The 18,170-nt window shown below is 35.8% G+C and overlaps 1 long non-coding RNA gene across 2 annotated transcripts in view; it reads left to right on the forward strand.

Annotated features, from left to right (window-relative positions):
• Positions 1–18,170, forward strand: part of LOC147379469 (uncharacterized) — a 232,285-nt gene that overhangs the window by 150,821 nt on the left and 63,294 nt on the right. For both annotated transcript variants that reach the window (XR_015133202.1, XR_015133198.1), the window contains exon 2: positions 11,865–11,959. This is a non-coding gene — a long non-coding RNA (uncharacterized LOC147379469). The remainder of the gene's footprint in view (positions 1–11,864; positions 11,960–18,170) is intronic.

Raw genomic sequence — 18,170 nt, forward strand, 5'->3', positions numbered from 1 at the left:
CATCTGATTTTCCTGGAGATGACCATCTTACTTTAATATATAGCAGAAGTGCATATATAAATTTTCTATTTTATCACAGGGAGGAGTAAAAAAGACATATTTATGAGTCGTGATTTAGTAAAATTAATCTTTTTGCATTGTGGTTATTCTTAAGTGAATTTGATTTTTTTTTTATTTTATTTTTTAACTGTGTATGATGGTAAAGGATTCAGTTTGGTACCAGTGCCCTGATTTTTAGTGAGACAGTAGCAGTTTTCTCCACCATTGCTTTTGCACCTTCAGTGCAAATGTCAACAAAGTGAAAATGGCAAATGACATTTTAGTATTACAAAAATAGATTTGACTTCATGAACTCAGTGCAAGTGCCTTAGAGACCTCCAAGATCCTTGACCACACTTTGAGAACCACTGTACCAGACATTCATGATAGCTGCTGCTGCTGCTAAGTCGCTTCAGTAGTGTCCGACTCTGTGCGACCCCATAGATGGAAGCCCACCAGGCTCCCCCGTCCCTGGGATTCTCCAGGCAAGAACACTGGAGTGGGTTGCCATTTCCTTCTTCAATGCATGAAAGTGAAAAGTGAAAGTAAAGTCGCTCAGTCGTGTCCGACTCTTAGCGACCCCATGGACTGCAGCCCACCACCAGGCTCCTCGGTCCATGGGATTTTCCAGGCAAGAGTGCTGGAGTGGGGTGCCACTGCCTTCTCCAATTCATGATGGATAGTATTATTATTATGAAAGAAGAGCCAAGGTTTGTGCAAAGAATTAGCAGAGAGGAGAAATATGAATGACATATTCCTATGAGAAATACACCTGGGAGAAGTAAGAGCCAGTTGTACAACTCTCAGTTGTAGAGAGTTCGTTTTATAAAGAACTGTCTGTATTAAACATTTTTTTTTAAAAAAGGACCTAAATTTTTATTTGTTTTTTTACAATTTATCAGGATGTCTCCATGAAGCACAGAGGAATAATTTTATTCAAAAAATGGACAGCAGTGTCAAGTGGATTTAGGACATATAACTATATATTCCACTCAGTGTTGATGGGTTTGAGTTGTTCACTATTGTTCAAGTATAATCTTTCTGTGTGGATAGTTTTGTTAGACTAGATGTACATGCCTTTATACAATGTGTATCCTCCATGTAACTCAGTCTAAAAGACAAAATATTATATATACTTACTTAACAATTATTTGCTACTACACAAGACATATTTTATAGTTAAACTTGGTGTATATTTCCATAACATAGACCCCAAAAGTGTGGTTATATCCTTAGTAGATGTAATATTTGGAAATTATATCGAGATGGCATTTATTTTATATGCTTCTAATAGAAAAGTATTATCTGAATCCTTCTGTATGGTCTCATTTGCAATATTTATCTGGAAAGAAAAATTCACTAAGGTATTCATATCTATTAGGTTCATTGTACTAGAAACATTCTTAAAATTCAGAATAGGCTTGTTTATATAAAACTTTGTATTTTGCAGTAAACTTTTTGATACATCATCCTTTTATTTCAATACTATTAAGATCCTCTGAAATCAAAGCTCTTATCTTTAACTTTTCTTCCTAAGTGATCCTCAGGCCACAAAACTGAGAACTGAGAATCAAGCATTTAACAGAAATCTTATGAATTTTTTTTAGTCCTAAAACAAATATACCATACTTACCTTCATTTTATATTAAAAGTGTACAATTTGTCACTCAGCCGTATACAACAAAAATGTTAAAACCTTCCCTCAAACACTTTTTAGTCTGACATGGTCAAATGACATTGTAAAACTATGGTTAAAATGTTTGCAGCTCAGCCTCTGTTTGCCAGCAGAGGTTGCTCTTAGGTTAGCGATTTGAGATTATATGATGTCAAGAATATTAACCAGCTGAATGGAAGCTGCATTATGATGCAATTATGCAGAAGTTATATTTAAATTGAATAATAACTCTATTATTATTGAGTGACTCTTACATGTGTTAATCTACATATTAGCAGAAATCATGCTCTTTACAAAGATACCTCTGAGGCAGAGCAGAAAGTGACATTCTTGAAATGAAAACTGTTTATTGGCTTGCCAGTCACTAAGAATTGCTGATTTAGAAAAATCAGAAAAAAAATTATGGATTATCAAGATGGGTTTATAAAATCATAGCATACTCTAATCATAGCATTTTTTTTTTAAAAAACGTGCAAATGTGTGCACATCTGTTTAAATAAATATAAAGTGAAAGTGAAAGTTGCTGAGTCATGTCCAACTCTTTGTGACCCCATAGACTATACAGTCCATGGAATTCTCCAGGCCAGAATACTGGAATGGGTAGCCTTTCCCTTCTCGAGGGCATCTTCCCAAATCAGGGATAGAACCCAGGTCTCCCCAGACCAGAACGCTGGAATGGGTAACCTTTCCCTTCTCCATTTGATCTTCCCAACCAGGTATAGAACCCAGGTTTCCTGCATTGCAGACAGATTCTTTATCAGCTGAGTCACAAGAGAAGCCCAAGAATACTGGAGTGGTTGGTCTATCCCTCCTCCGGTGGATCTTCCCCATTCAGGAATCAAACCAGGGTCGCCTGCATTACAGGTGGATTCTTTACCAACTGAGCTATCAGGGGAGCCCAATAAATATAAAATGTGCTGGTAATTGCACATACATGAGAAAAACATTTTGTTATAAATTTTAAATTTAAAAAATTACCTGGTGATAAGCTAAATGGATAAAACTAAGCAGTTATGCATATACTATTTTATTTTTTGCATAGGTCCATAAATGTGCCAAGTTCATTTCACAAAGAACAGTTGTAGAGTTTGAATTCCCTTGTGGTAATTCAGATATATAAAATTAATTAAATCCAATGCTTCATTATAATGGTACTTTAAAAACCTATTTAATTTTAGAAGTTTTAACATGTCAGAGAAAATTATGAAGTATAACTTTTATCTTTACTGTTAAAATACTGGAGCATTAAGGAAATAAAAAGTCCTTATAGTAATATGATATATTCTTTTGAAAATATGCATTTGAAACCAAGAAGCATTTGAAATACCACTTCAAATCACCTAACTAGTAATAATAGATTATTTATAACAATGATCTATTTTGGGTTGAGCAAACTTTTCCTATAAAGAACCAGGTAGTAAATAATTTAGGTCTTGTAAGCTATATGGTCTCTATCATAACTGTTTAAGTGTATGGTAGAACAAAAGCAGCCATAGACCATACATAAAGGAATGGCTCTATTTTGTTTAAATAAAACTTTATATACAAAACAGCTGGTGGAGCAGATATGGTTTGTGGACAGAAGTTTGCCAATTCTTGGTCTATATCAAAATATTATAGAAAAACAAATAAAATTATTTTTATTAATAAACTTTTATTTTAACACCACTTATTTCACAGCATTTGTTGAGGACGTGATATTTATTGTTCTACTTTATGTACAGTTAGATGTATATGTTCCATTATCAGTGATTTTACACCTGATACCATAAATTATATACTTTATATATGTATATATATTTTTTTATTCCAGTATTACTACTTTTTATAAGTAAAAATTATAAAAAAAATTTAAGTTTAGAGTTTCACTCTGGGGAAAATTTTGTATATGTCTTCTAGTTAAAACTACTAGAAATTTTACAGCCTGTTTTTTTCTTTTTTTCCAATAGTTTTTCTCAAATATTTATCCCAGCTTATTTTTGCTACTTTATGGTAATATATTACAATACATTAATATTTAACTCAAATTAATTTTATATTACTGAAAATAATAGAATTTCAGTAATAAGATATTCTATAAGTAAGGTATTTTCATGCTTGCTTTCTTGAGTATCTTGCAAAGAGGAAATAGACTCTTGGAAAACTTGGTTTATTTGTTTAGTCAGTCTATCAAATAATCATGATTACTTTAAACATATAACTATTATGTTGCCATATTCATTGGTATTAAAGATATAAATAAAACAGAAGTCTACATATACATTTTAAATACTTTTCAATATTGAAATATTGAAACACTATATTCCAAAAGATATTTCTTAAATCTAATATATGGATATATTTTAATGAACATTTTAGAGCCAACAAAATTAAAAGATAATCTTCTGTAATATTTGTTATTAATATGTATCATGTAAAAATTTTATAATTCTTATAGAGTAATTATTTATAACTTAATATATGTTAAAATATTTACTTTTCTGTCATAAATATTAGCTCACAACAAAAATTTTAATCTTGAACTTTTAATTTCAGGTAATTTCAGTTAACCGTTCATCTGAGCAATATAAATGTAATTTCTTTTAATTCAAATTTAACTTGGAAAACTTCCCCTTAGTAAACTAAATGATTTTTTTTTCCAAACCATTAAAATGATTTACATACATATCCTAAAATATTTCATTTACTTAAAACATAAATATATTTTCCTATGAGGCTTTAATATTGACATTAATATGAGTGTTTTCCATTAGGAAAAATAAAGATATAATTAATTTATAAAGTGTTTTTGTGCTTTCATTCTTTAGTGGAGAAAACAATGTCACAAATAATTTAGAAGAAAATTTACATTATAATCAACTTTTCTGCCAAGAAATTAAAATAAAATATTTAAACTTTAGCTTCCTGATATGCATTCAGGATATGCATAAATTATATGCATAAATATGCAAATATAGGTAATTTAAATCAAGAACCCAACAAATATACATGTTAACATAAGACATTTTAAATACCACACCTTGATTTCAAACTATGCATACTTAAGTACATGTGTCTTGTTTCTATTGAAATAAAGCATTAGTTTTGGTCACAATCAAGCCTTACCAAGAATATACGTTGTGTTTGTATCTGTTGGAGCTGTCAGTGGTTGTATGTTACCATGTTTATAATAAAGAAGAATAATATGGAGCAAACTTGAGCCTAGAGCTAAACTTCCTTTATAATTGAGCATATTTAGCTGTACACTGTATGGTTAGGTCCACATCTCCAGACAGTACTCACTAGTTAAAAGCCCATCTTAAAATAAAGGTGGACTTTATATTTGGATCTTCAATTTACTCTCACAAAAATTTAACTCTACAGTCACTTTAATCTGTAAAGTATTACATCCAAGCAATATGACTAGACCAGCTTTCTAAACTATGTTTTATGTACAATATTTTATTGAACTGTTAACTAGTGAGATAATTTTTTAAATAAATAAAAAGAGAAATTAAAAAAAAGTGAGAAAGAGACAGAAATCAGTTGTTAGATTTAAAAGTAAAATAGTTATTAGGATATTAGGGCTTGAAGGCAGAAGATCTATCATAGTCACAGCTGCCATAATGTATCTTAAATTCAGGGCTTGACACAATAGATATACAATGAACATTTTTTAAATAAACAAATGATTGAGCAATGTAGAATGTTGATCTTCCAAATCTTTATAGACATTTCTTGTTATTTTTTAAATAAACAAATAGTGGATATTACATGCTGGTAGTTTTCTAAGCCTTTTATAAAAATTGATTTATTTAATCTTACTCAAAATTTTATTAAGTAGGTACCAGTATTATCCCTATTTAATGATGAAAGGATTGGTTAATTTGCCCAAGATCAAAGTTAGATAGACTCTGGGGCAGGTCTAATTCTACCTCACATAAATGATCTTGAACTATGTGCCATTTCATTTTTATCAAATGTACAGCTAAAATTGTGAGTATATATGCTTATATATGTATGTGTGGCAGGAAGGGAGGTGGTGTTTAAAAGCTATGGCCTCTTCCTATATCTCAATACCAGTGTTGTCATTTTATTTTTTTGCCCTTTTCTGTAGTTTTATACTCCTGGAGTATACACTATTTGGATTGGATAGTGCATACCGCAGAGAATAGTCTCATAGTGAGCATTTTAGTCTCAGGGGGTGAAAAATGGAGAAAGATTGTTAAAAATTGATCTCCCACTATTAGGTTCTTCCCAGATGAAGCACACCTCCCTTTTACTGTTCTTTCTCCTTTCCAATGTGATTCTATTTTCTGAAATTCAGTGTTACATTTATTATAAAGAGGTTGTTGGGATGCATCACATCTTTTACCATCTCTTAAAGAGAGATGTTCCTGTCCTAAGTGACAACAAATCTATTGCTTTCATCAAGCAATTAATATGTTTATATTTTGTAGACATTTTATTTTTTAAATTTTTTAAAATTTTATTTTATTTTTAAATTTTACAATATTGTATTGGTTTTGCCAAATATCGAAATGAATCCACCACAGGTATACATGTGTTCACCATCCTGAACCCTCCTCCCTCCTCTCTCCCCACACCATCCCTCTGGGTCGTCCCAGTGCACCAGCCCCAAGGATCCAGTATCCTGCATCAAACCTGGACTGGCGACTCGTTTCATATATGATATTATACGTATTTCAATGCCATTCTCCCAAATCATCCCACCCTCTCCCTCTCCCATAGAGTCCAAAAGACTGTTCTATACATCAGTGTCTCTTTTGCTGTCTTGTATACAGGGTTTTTGTTACCATCTTTCTAAATTCCATATATATGCGTTAGTATACTGTATTGGTGTTTTTCTTTCTGGCTTACTTCACTCTGTATAATAGGCTCCAGTTTCATCCACCTCATTAGAACAGATTCAAATGTATTCTTTTTAATGGCTGAGTAATACTCCATTGTGTATATGTACCACAGCTTTCTTATTCATTCATCTGCTGATGGACATCTAGGTTGCTTCCATGTCCTGGCTATTATAAACAGTGTTGCAATGAACATTGGGGTACAGCCTTCAGAATGGGATAAAATAATAGCAAATGAAGCAACTGACAAACAACTTATCTCAAAAATATACAAGCAACTCCTACAGCTCAATTCCAGAAAAATAAATGACCCAATCAAAAAATGGGCCAAAGAACTAAATAGACATTTCTCCAAAGAAGACATACAGATGGCTAACAAACACATGAAAAGACGCTCAACATCACTCATTATCAGAGAAATGCAAATCAAAACCACTATGAAGTACCATTTCACGCCAGTCAGAATGGCTGCGATCCAAAGTCTACAAGCAATAAATGCTGGAGAGGGTGTGGAAAAAAGGGAACCCTCTTACACTGTTGGTGGGAATGCAAACTAGTACAGCCACTATGGAGAACAGTGTGGAGATTCCTTAAAAACCTGGAAATAGAACTGCCTTATGATCCAGCAATCCCACTGCTGGGCATACACACCGAGGAAACCAGAATTGAAAGAGACACGTGTACCCCAATGTTCATCACAGCACTGTTTATATATTTTGAGACATTTTAAACTGAGAGGCAGATCATGTTCCATTTGTTTTTGCTTTGACTACCATATATAATATTTGAACATTGCAACTCTTTAATATTTAATAAACCTAATGACCTGTACAAAACTGGTCTAGTTTTCACCCAGTTTGCCTTTTCCCTTAGCTCTAATGTTGTATTTGGAAGGTAGCTTTAATTTTTTAATGAAACAGTGTAAGACAAATGGCTTCCCAAATGTCTCAGTGGTAACGAATCTGTCCGCCAATGCAGGAGACACAGGTGACACAGGTTCGATCCCTAAATTGGGAAGATGCTCTGGAGAAGGAAATGGTTACCCATTCCAGTATTCTTACCTGGAAAATCCCATGAACAGACGAGCTGGGTGGGCTACAGTCCATGAGGTTGCAAAGAGGACATGACTTAAGCAACTGAGCATGAGTAGTCTTGGGTGCACAATCATTCCAGTATACATTGTTGTTTAATAAGATAATGAATAACTAGCACAAAGATGATTTTATACTGATTTTCATTCAGTTGAACTAAACTACTTACATCCTTCCTGGGTTAAGGTCAGAAATGGCCTTGGTGGCCGAGTCAAGCTAAGTGAATAACCAGGATTTTCATGATTCCAGAGCTATAGCAGGAGAAGACATGGCCTGAGAGATTGCTTCTATCAATATAGTCACATTAAACTCCAATCAGTTAGTAGGTTTTAGAGACAGGTTCTCCATGATCATAAACTATGATGTCAGAATGTTTTCCTAGCTAACAGCATTCTAGTTAAAAGAATTTTCACAGTGTAGAAGTATGAGATCCTTCTGAAATCTTGGAGTGCAGCTTTGCTTTGAAATATAGCATAATTATTAAGTGAGACAGAGAGAGAGAATATGAATCTTGGTCACTGAGGAGGCCAAGCAATCTTATGATCACCATTCTGCCCTCATTCCCATTACTTAATTTTGGAACATAATCTATGAAATCCTATCTGTTTTTTGGAGCTTAAGCTAGTGAAAAAAGATTCATATTTAAATACCATTATGGGTGAATATGCAGATGACACCACCCTTATGGCAGAAAGTGAAGAGGAACTCAAAAGCCTCTTGATGAAAGTGAAAGAGAGAGTGAGAAAGTTGGCTTAAAGCTCAACATTCAGAAAATGAAGATCATGGCATCTTGCCCCATCGCTTCATGGGAAATAGATGGGGAAACAGTGGAAACAGTGTCAGACTTTATTTTGGGGGGCTCCAAAATCACTGCAGATGGTGACTGCAGCATGAAATTAAAAGATGCTTACTCCTTGGAAGAAAAGTTATGACCAACCTAGGTAGCATATTCAAAAGCAGAGACATTACTTTGCCAACAAAGGTCCATCTAGTCAAGGCTATGGTTTTTCCAGTGGTCATATATGGATGTGAGAGTTGGACTGTAAAGAAAGATGATTGCCAAAGAATTGATGCTTTTGAACTGTGGTGTTGGAGAAGACTCCTGAGAGTACCTTGAACTGCAAGGAGATCCAACCAGTCCATTCTAAAGGAGATCAGCCTTGGGATTTCTTTGGAAGGAATGATGCTAAAGCTGAAACTCCAGTACTTTGGCCACCTCATGCAAAGAGTTGACTCATTGGAAAAGACTCTGATGCTGGGAGGGATTGGGGGCAGGAGGAGAAGGGGACTACAGAGGATGAGATGGCTGGATGGCATCACTGACTCGATGGATGTGAGTCTGAGTGAACTCCGGGAGTTGGTGATGGACAGGGAGGCCTGGCATGCTGTGATTCTTGGGATTGCAAAGGGTCGGACATGACTGAGCAACTGAACTGAACTGGACTTACGGGTGAATATATTATATTTATTTCTTTGATACTCATTCATGAAATAAAATCAGGACTCATTCCCTGATTGACTTAATGAATAACAGAACCTGTTGATTTTAAGAGACTGGCATGTTTTAGCAATTTTTTTTCAATTACAAAAGTCATATAGGCCCATAATAGAAAATATGAAAACTTTAGAAGACTAAAGTTTAGTCTATCTACCCAAAAGCCAGTATAGTTACTTCTCTGGCACTTTGCCATATATCATTTAAAGGGAGATTTTGAACTTGAAAATATAACCTCAGAAACCAAAGGATGCACAGTATTAAGAGATAAGGCAGTTTACTAAAAGACCTAACTCACTGTGGCTTGGCATAAGCTGTGTGTCAATCATAGAGCTTACAGAACACAGAATATTGAATATAGTTCCCTGTGCTATTCAAAATAGGACCTTGTTGTTTATTCTATATATAGCAGTTTGCATTGGCTAACCCCAAACTCCCAAGCCTTCTCTTATCTTTATTCTTTTATTCCTAAATTTGCTTGTGTCTTCTTTCTAAACATACGTCATACTTTGATAGGCTCTCTACTGCTACGACTACTGTTACTGCTAAGTCGCTTCAGTCTCTACTCTCTTATAACTATTGTTCCATCTCTACCTTCCTCCTTAAATTCCTAACATCCCCCCAAGAGGCCTCGTGTCTTTTTCCAAACAACTCATAGTGTCTTTTAAAAAATCCTCCATTTTTATCTCCTCTGCTTGCTCTGATGTTGAATTTTGAATGTCAGTATCAGATGTGGAAACAGATACTTTTACATAATATATTTTATGCTATACAACCCTACAATCTCCAAATCAAAGCATATTGTAAAAATTATTATAAGCCTGACGTGAATGGAGCTATCATTGCATTCATCTATATGTCCTTACTGAAGGTAATTTGAAAACAAGTCTGAAATTTTATATTGTGAGGATTAAGAAAGTTGGTTTACAAGGCTTATGTATCTTAGATATGTAAAAAAATCAATAAAGTACCATATTTCTTATTGTTTGCAATCTTATTTTGTTTCATAACAGTAAAAGATGCTTTAAATAATGATTTTGTTAAATTTGCAAGGATGTTTTCCCCTCTTTCACACTGCATATAATTATTGCACTCTCTTTTTTTGATATTAAAGTGTTTTTACCACTCTTTCCTCAGCTTCCTGCAATTATGATTGAGAGAAGAATTCTGGGTGGTCCATTAGCTTGCTCTTCAGTTCCTTGAAGAAATTGTGACTATTTCATGGAATTCATATTCCAGTTTAGTTATGACTCTGCCTTATATGAGCTTCCCTGATAGCTCAGTTGATAAAGAATCCCTGGGTTGGGAGATCCCCTGGAGAAGGGAACAACTACCCACTCCAGTCTTTTGGCCTGGAGAATTCCATGGGCTGTATAGTCCATGTGGTCTCAAAGAATTGGACACAACTGAATGACTTTCACTGCCTTCTACAGAGAGTCCTAAAGGAGAGATATTTCAAGGTAGTGCTATGGAAAGAGTAATTGTGATGCTGACAAAAACCAGAAAGGTGGTATGGAAGGCTTCTTTAAATTAAATTCCAGATATAGGAAATTTATAGAATTTATATATATATATATATATATATTTATATATATATATAGATATATAGAATTCTATATATATATAGAATTTTATATATATAGAAATATAGTGTGATATTTAGCACTAATATCTTAAAGTATATTGGAGACATATGACAAAAATTCAGAAGTCAGATAAGTATATTTTTAGTCTTATCAATACATAGTCATTAATGAGTATTAAAAAAAACATGAAAAGAAACGTAGAGCAAGAAAAGCCCTTTCTCTTTAAACTAAAGGGAATATCCACATTTGGGAAGTTGTAGGAGACAGGAAGAATAAAAGAAAAGCAGGCCCTGACAAGGGCTGCAAAAGAAATTTATAATTATTGATAAACTGGATGCTATAAGGCATGAGGCTCTTGGAACAAGTCCAGAGGGAACAGTTCATAATCTTGAAAACAAGATATGACCCTGGGGTGGGAAAACCGACCCCAGACTGTTTCTCAACTGGCGTCTCAAAGTCACATGTTTTACGTGGAAAATCTATAGATAAGAATATTATTCTTAGCTACTGATTTGTTACTGATTACTGGTTCCTAATTACTCAATGGTTAATGATCATTTTGTTCTTTGGCCTTGAAGGCCACATGAGCTATAGTTTAACTCCCCACATATTCTTTCCTTCACGGCTGAAAGTATAATAAAGCTGCTTGGACTCCGTTTCGGCACCTTCACCTTAGACCAGTGTTGGTCCCCTGATCCTCGCTTTTCTCTAAATTCTTGTGTCTCGTCTCTCATTCTCTAACCGTATCACACTCTCAAAAACTCTGCTTGTCGTGCTGGTCTCGACAGGAAGTTAGTGAGGAGAGAATGTAAAAGTTCTGAAAGGTATGACTGGTAAAAGAAATGACTTTAGGCGAAAAGATCTTTTTCAAGGATGCAGAGTTGGTTAGAAGTGACACATACTTCAGTAAAATTTATAAAAACTAAAGCTAAAAGAGTACATTTTATTATGTAGTAGGAAAGTAATTTGAGATTTAAAGTGCATATTTATATATGGCAATATGTATATGATTGCATGCTCAGCTGTGTCCAACTCTTTGCAACCTCATGGTCTGTAGCCCGCCAGGCCCCTCTGTTCATGGAATTTTCCAGACAACAATACTGAGTGCATTCCCATTTCTTCCTCCAGGAGATTTTCCCCAGAAGTCTGCCATACTTCTCCTGCAACTCCTGAATTGCAGGCAGATTCTTTACCACTGAGCCACCAGGGAAATCTTGCTTTGGGTAAGTAAATCAAATTGAGAATATTAAGAAGAAGAAGAAATTACAATAAAATAAAGATAATTGGCACAGAACACTAAATTGAGAATTTTATGGGCAAAGATTTCTATTTTTGCCTTTGACTGCTGAAAATCTCATCAGCCCTCTTGTATAAAGTTGTTCACACAGTACCTTTCTTTTCTTATATTTCTCTTCTTTTTTTTTTTTTCAAGTCAGTGTGTCTAATTTGGGGACCATGCCTGTTTCTTGGCAGTAATGGAAGCTGAAATCATAAAGAAGGAAACTCCTTTCAACATATGAAGTGTGTTCTGAAAGTGCTAGGTAGCTAAAAAAGCTCTTTGACACTGTGTACTATGATATCATTTCTGTTTGGGTGAAGTATAAAACTCATTTTGTGGAAGAGTGTAAAATTCTAAATATAGAACTGAGAAATTCAAATTCAGGAGAGTGTTAAGCATCAGACTAATGAATTGAGACCGTTTGGCAAATGATGTACTGTCAAGGAAACAAACAATATAATAGTGTATTTTTTTCAGAAGATTAATTTGGCAATAATATATGAAAGAGAAATCAGAGCAGAATCAAAGTAGTGAAGAGGTTTTTGCAACAGTGAAGTTACGATATCTCACAAGTTCTGTTTTTTCAGTCCTGGTGGCAGCAGAAATAAAAAGAGGTGGAGGACAGTATAATCATATGTAAACTGTGCAAGCTGATTTTAAAAAACTTGACAACAATGTGAAAAAAAAATGGTTTAAAAGTTGAGGCTGGTTCACTATGTTAAGTATATGAAAAAAGAGGAGAGCAAGGTGATGAATTAAATTTTTGTCTTAATGAAGGTTTGTAGTGGAACACTCAGGTGGATATTTAGTATTGGATAATAGACATTAGCAAGGAAGGGGCTAAGTATATGGTAAAGCAAGCATTTTAAAATATAAATGTTGGGAAGAGAGATACATCTTTTTCTGAGACCAGATGATAGAATAAGAGATAAATATGGTAAAAGAAATTTGCTGAGTTTGGGAGGATATTACCTGAGGAAGTTCTTATTGGGAGTTTTTATTAAAGTGTGTGTAAATTGGGGATTTAAAGTGATATGTTAGTTGCTCAGCTGTGTACAATTCTTTGCAACCCTGTGGACTATAGCCGGCCAGGCTCCTCTGTACATGGGATTTCCCAGTCAAGAATGCTGACGTGAGTTGCCATTCCTTTCTCCAGGGGATCTTCCTGGCCCAGGCATTGAACCTTTGTCTCCTGCATTGCAGGCAGATTCATAACCACTTGAGCTACCAGGAAAGCCCTCTTATAGTGATATGGTGATGTGTAAATTTTAGTATTTCTTTCTTGGAAGTATGTTAGGCAATGAGAAAAAATGTGTGAACTAAATATATTTTGCAATAGTGAGTCCCACTAAAAAAATGAATGTCATTTTTTTTTTTGAAGGAGCATTTGCCAGATGGCTCAGCAGGCAAATAATCTGCCTGCAATGCAGAAGACACAGGAGACATGAATTCAGTCCCTGGGTTGGAAAGATCCCCTGGAGGAGGAAACGGCATGCCACTCCAGTATTCTTGCCTTGAAAATTCCATGGACATAGGAGCCGGACGGGTTATATAGTTCATGGGGTCACAAAGAGTCTGATACAACTGAGCTCATGGCACATATACATGACTTCATGTATTTAAATCTTTAATCAGCAATAATATATGGCCTCAGTTCAGTTCACTTCAGTTCAGTCGCTCAGTCGTGTCCGACTCTTTGCGACCCCATGAATCGCAGCACACCAGGCCTCCCTGTCCATCACCAACTCCCAGAGTTCACGCAGATTCATGTCCATAGAGTCAGTGATGCCATCCAGCCATCTCATCCTCTGTCGTCCCCTTCTTCTCCTGCCCCCAATCCCTCCCAGCATCAGAGTCTTTTCCAATGAGTCAACTCTTCTCATGAGGTGGCCAAAGTACTAGAGTTTCAGCTTTAGCATCATTCCTTCCAAAGAAATCCCAGGGCTGATCTCCTTCAGAATGGACTGGTTGGATCTCCTTGCAGTCCAAAGGACTCTCAATAGTCGTCTCCAACACCACAGTTCAAAAGCATCAATTTTTTGGCACTCAGCTTTCTTCACAGTCCAGCTCTCACATCCATACATGAAAAACCATATATGGAAAAACCATAGCCTTGACTAGATGGATATTTGTTGGAAAAGTAATGTCTCTGCTTTTCAATATGCTATCTAGGTTAATATATGGCCTAGATGTAGAGAAAGGGAATAAACTCTGGGGAAATCTGAGCTTTGGATGGGTGCGGTGGTAGAAATAAAGATCATGATGCATTCTGGAATCAATTACAGTTAGAGATTAAAGAGCTGAGTAAATTGGCAGAGGTGAGTGATAGGAAAGTGAAAGTCACTTAGTCATGTCTGACTCTTTGTGACCCCATGGAATTCTCTAGGCCAGAATACTGGAGTGGGTAGCTTTTCCCTTCTCCAGGGGAATCTTCCAAACCCAGGGATTGAACCCAGGTCTCACTCATTGCAGACAGATTTTTTACCAGCTGAGCCACAAGGGAAGCCCAAGAAAACTGAATTGGGTAGCCCATCTCTTCTCCAGGGGATCTTCCAGACCCAGGAATCAAACCGTGGTCTCCTGAATTGCAGATGGATTCTTTACCAACTGAGTTTTGAGGGAAGCAATTGGAGTTTATGATAAAAATACAAAGAATAAGTTTAGTGAACCTGAAAGAAAGAAAAGATAAGAGGTTTATAATAAGAGAAAGCATCTAATATAAGATCTTGGAGGTGGAGAGGTTCTGTGTGATGTTCAAGCTGATGAGAATATGATGTGGGGCTTGAAAAACATAACAGATGTTAAGAAGTTACTAAATAGATCATGGATTGGCAATAGGAAATATGAGATTGAAAGGATGATTGGGAGCACGGAAAAACAACAAAAATGATCCAGGTTCCATTTTGTTTTAGCTGAAGTCACATTTTGGAGGGATCTCTTGTGTTTAGTAGATGACAGTGTTACACAACCTCTAAAAGGATCCTAAACAGCCTGGTTTGACTTAAAAGTATCAGGAGAAGGCTGAACTTTTAAAGTTGAAAATGAACACATTCACAAGTAAGCAAGGTTTAAATAGGATGAGACAGACAGGATGAATGTGAAGTTACTGTTTTGTTACTTGGGAATCCACCTTTTTATCCTTATCCCCTTTAGCAATATATCTCCTAATTGATATTGGAAGCCTGTGCAGAGATGATTTTTTTTTTTAATTTTTTTATCATTTTACATTTCATGTTCTCTTGTTCTAAGGATGTCTATGTATAAAATTAGAACTTCCCTGGTGGCTCAGACAGTAAAAGCATCTGCCTACAATGCAGGAGACTGGGGTTCAATCCCTGGGTTGGGAAGATCCCCTGGATAAGGAAAAGGCAACCCACTCCAGTATTCTTGCCTGGAGAATCCCATGGATGGAGAAGCCTGGTAGGCTACAGTCCATGGGGTTGCAAAGAGTCAGACATAACTGAGCAACTTCACTTCTCTTCATGTATAAAATTAGGCCAATATATACACACTTTTAAAGGATACAATGTTAAATATAGAATATATATTTTAAATGTATATTTTTATTCAATAATAATTTACCACCTAATTAACTTTCTATGTACACCTCCACCTACTTCTTTAAACATACCCTGAATTCTGAACTCTTTTTTTGCCTGTACCATGTGGCAAACAGGATCTTAGTTCCCAGACCAGGGATCAAACTTGTGCCCACTGCAGTGGAAATGTGGAGTCCTGATCACTGACATGTTTATGTTCAATCGCACCTGACTCCAATGTCCATGGAATTTTCCAAGCAAGAATAGTGGAGTTGGTTGCCATTCTCTACTCCAGAGGATCTTCCCCAGCCAGGGATGAAACCCCTATCTCCTGTGTCTCCTACTTTGGCAGATGGATTCTTTATCAACTGCACCACCTGAGAAACCTCCTAACTGGACCTCAAAGGAATCCCTTCTCCATTCTCTTCTAAACTCTTTAGCCAAATTCATGTGATGTATAACTATCTTAATCCCTGGCTCTACTGGAAAAAAACACGCAACCTAAAAGTTGAGATGTATGTATTATTTGATAGACATTCTGAGGGCTTCAAACCCTCGAGACAGGAATCTCAGGTCACTCTGAGGGGTGGCTTTAAAGAGGCAAGGGGGGAGCCAGGATACATAAGAGTTTTTGCAACAAAAGTCATGAAGTCAGAATATCCGATCAGTTCAGTATCAGTACAGTCTCTCAGTCGTGTCTGACTCTCTGTGACCCCATGAACCACAGCACGCCAGGCCTTCCTGTCCATCACCAACTCCCAAAGTTCACCCAAACCCATGTCCATTGAGTCAGTGATGCCATCCAACCATCTCATCCTCTGGCATCCCCTTCTCCTCCTGCCCTCAATCTTTCCCAGCATCAGGGTCTTTTCAATGAGTCAGCTCTTTGCAACAGGTGGCCAAAGTATTGGAGTTTCAGCTTCAACATCAGTCCTTCCAATGAACACCCAGGACTGATCTCCTTTAGGATGGACTGGTTGGATCTCCTTACAGTTCAAGGGACTCTCAAGAGTCTTCCCCAACACCACAGTTCAAAAGCATCAATTCTTCCACTCTCTGCTTTCTTTACATGACTACTTGAAAAACCATAGCCTTGACTAGACAGACCTTTGTTGACAAAGTAATGTCTCTGCTTTTTAATATGCTGTCTAGGTTGGTCATAACTTTCCTTCCAAGAAGTAAGTGTCTTTTAATTTCATGGCTGCAATCACCATCTGCAGTGATTTTGGAGGCCCCCAAAATAAAGTCAGCCACTGTTTCCACTGTTTCCCCATATATTTGCCATGTGATGGGACCAGATGCCATGATCTCATCCAAAGATTCCTGTTAACTGAAAACACATGCACACACACACACACACACACACACACACACCTCAAACTAAGGAATTTAGGGCTTTTTGGTGTATATGAAGATGCAAATGTCTGGCCTCTCTGAAATCATTCATTTGATATGCACCTTACCATCTGGAGCCTCTGTATACTCTGTATCCTCAGTATCCTGTGTTTTCTCATCCTGAGTTTCCTCAGGTGCACTATTGTGGTGGCTGCAGTGGTTGACTGCTACAAGGGCAGGGGGAGTGCAGGCTGGGGGCAGGCATCCTGTGTCCATCTCGAGTTCTCTCAGGACTCATTGTCAGGGAGGCTGTGATGTGATGGCTTGATGACTGCAACATCCTTTGTTTACTGATATGACAGCCAATATTTTTCATTCACACTTTCTAGTATTTGTTAGTATTTTTATACTTAACATATTCTTCATTTCTCATACTTAAAATATACCCTGACTTTTTTATACTTTTTATTTCTTGCATATGAAATGGTAAATTTATTCATCTTTATATTCTCTGAATTGCCTTACATCAAGTTTTATAGATAATAAACTCCCATATTTGTTTGAAGATTTGCTATAATAGTGACTATAGTTTTTTATTTGATCCTATGTCTCCTTTTAATTTATTCAACTATATCATCTTTCAGTTGTACCATATATTCTGAACATATTAACGTAGTGTCATTCATTTTCTTTATTTGTCTCCATACCTCAGTGGCATCACTGATTCGATGGACACAAGTTTCAGCAAGCTTCATGAGTTGGTGATGGACAGGGAAGCCTTGTGTGCTGCAGTCCATGGGGGTCGCAAAGAGTCAGACATGACTGAGTGACTGAACTGAATTGATACCCTAGAAAAATGAGGTTTTAAATACACTAGAGAAAATCTTTTTTTTTAATCATATTTATATCAACTCACTGGTGAATTTACCTTTAAATATTTATAATTTCTGTGTGATATTTGAGTTATAGTAACAATGACAGTAATTGTAGTTTGCCTCACATAATCTGTACTACCACTTTTAAATGATTTCAAAGAACTTTGTCTCCTCCAACAAACAGAAGTATTTTAAGTATTTTGATCACACGAATATCAAATTAATTCAAAGAATGTTTCAAAAAGGAGAATGTGTTCTGATTAGAGAATTCATAAACAATTGTAATCTAATTATATAATGTAAATTTTAAAACATCTAGAGTATCAATTGTATTTGAGTAAATAGTGGTTCTATAATAGTTACTGGCAATCCTTGCATCAAAGAGTTGTTTTCATTTAAGAAAAAA

Source organism: Bos grunniens, chromosome 1 (genome assembly GCF_055505025.1).
Source record: "Bos grunniens cultivar Pamir isolate PY7600 chromosome 1, Bosgru_T2T1.0, whole genome shotgun sequence".
In the NCBI taxonomy this organism is placed as follows: Eukaryota; Metazoa; Chordata; class Mammalia; order Artiodactyla; family Bovidae; genus Bos; species Bos grunniens.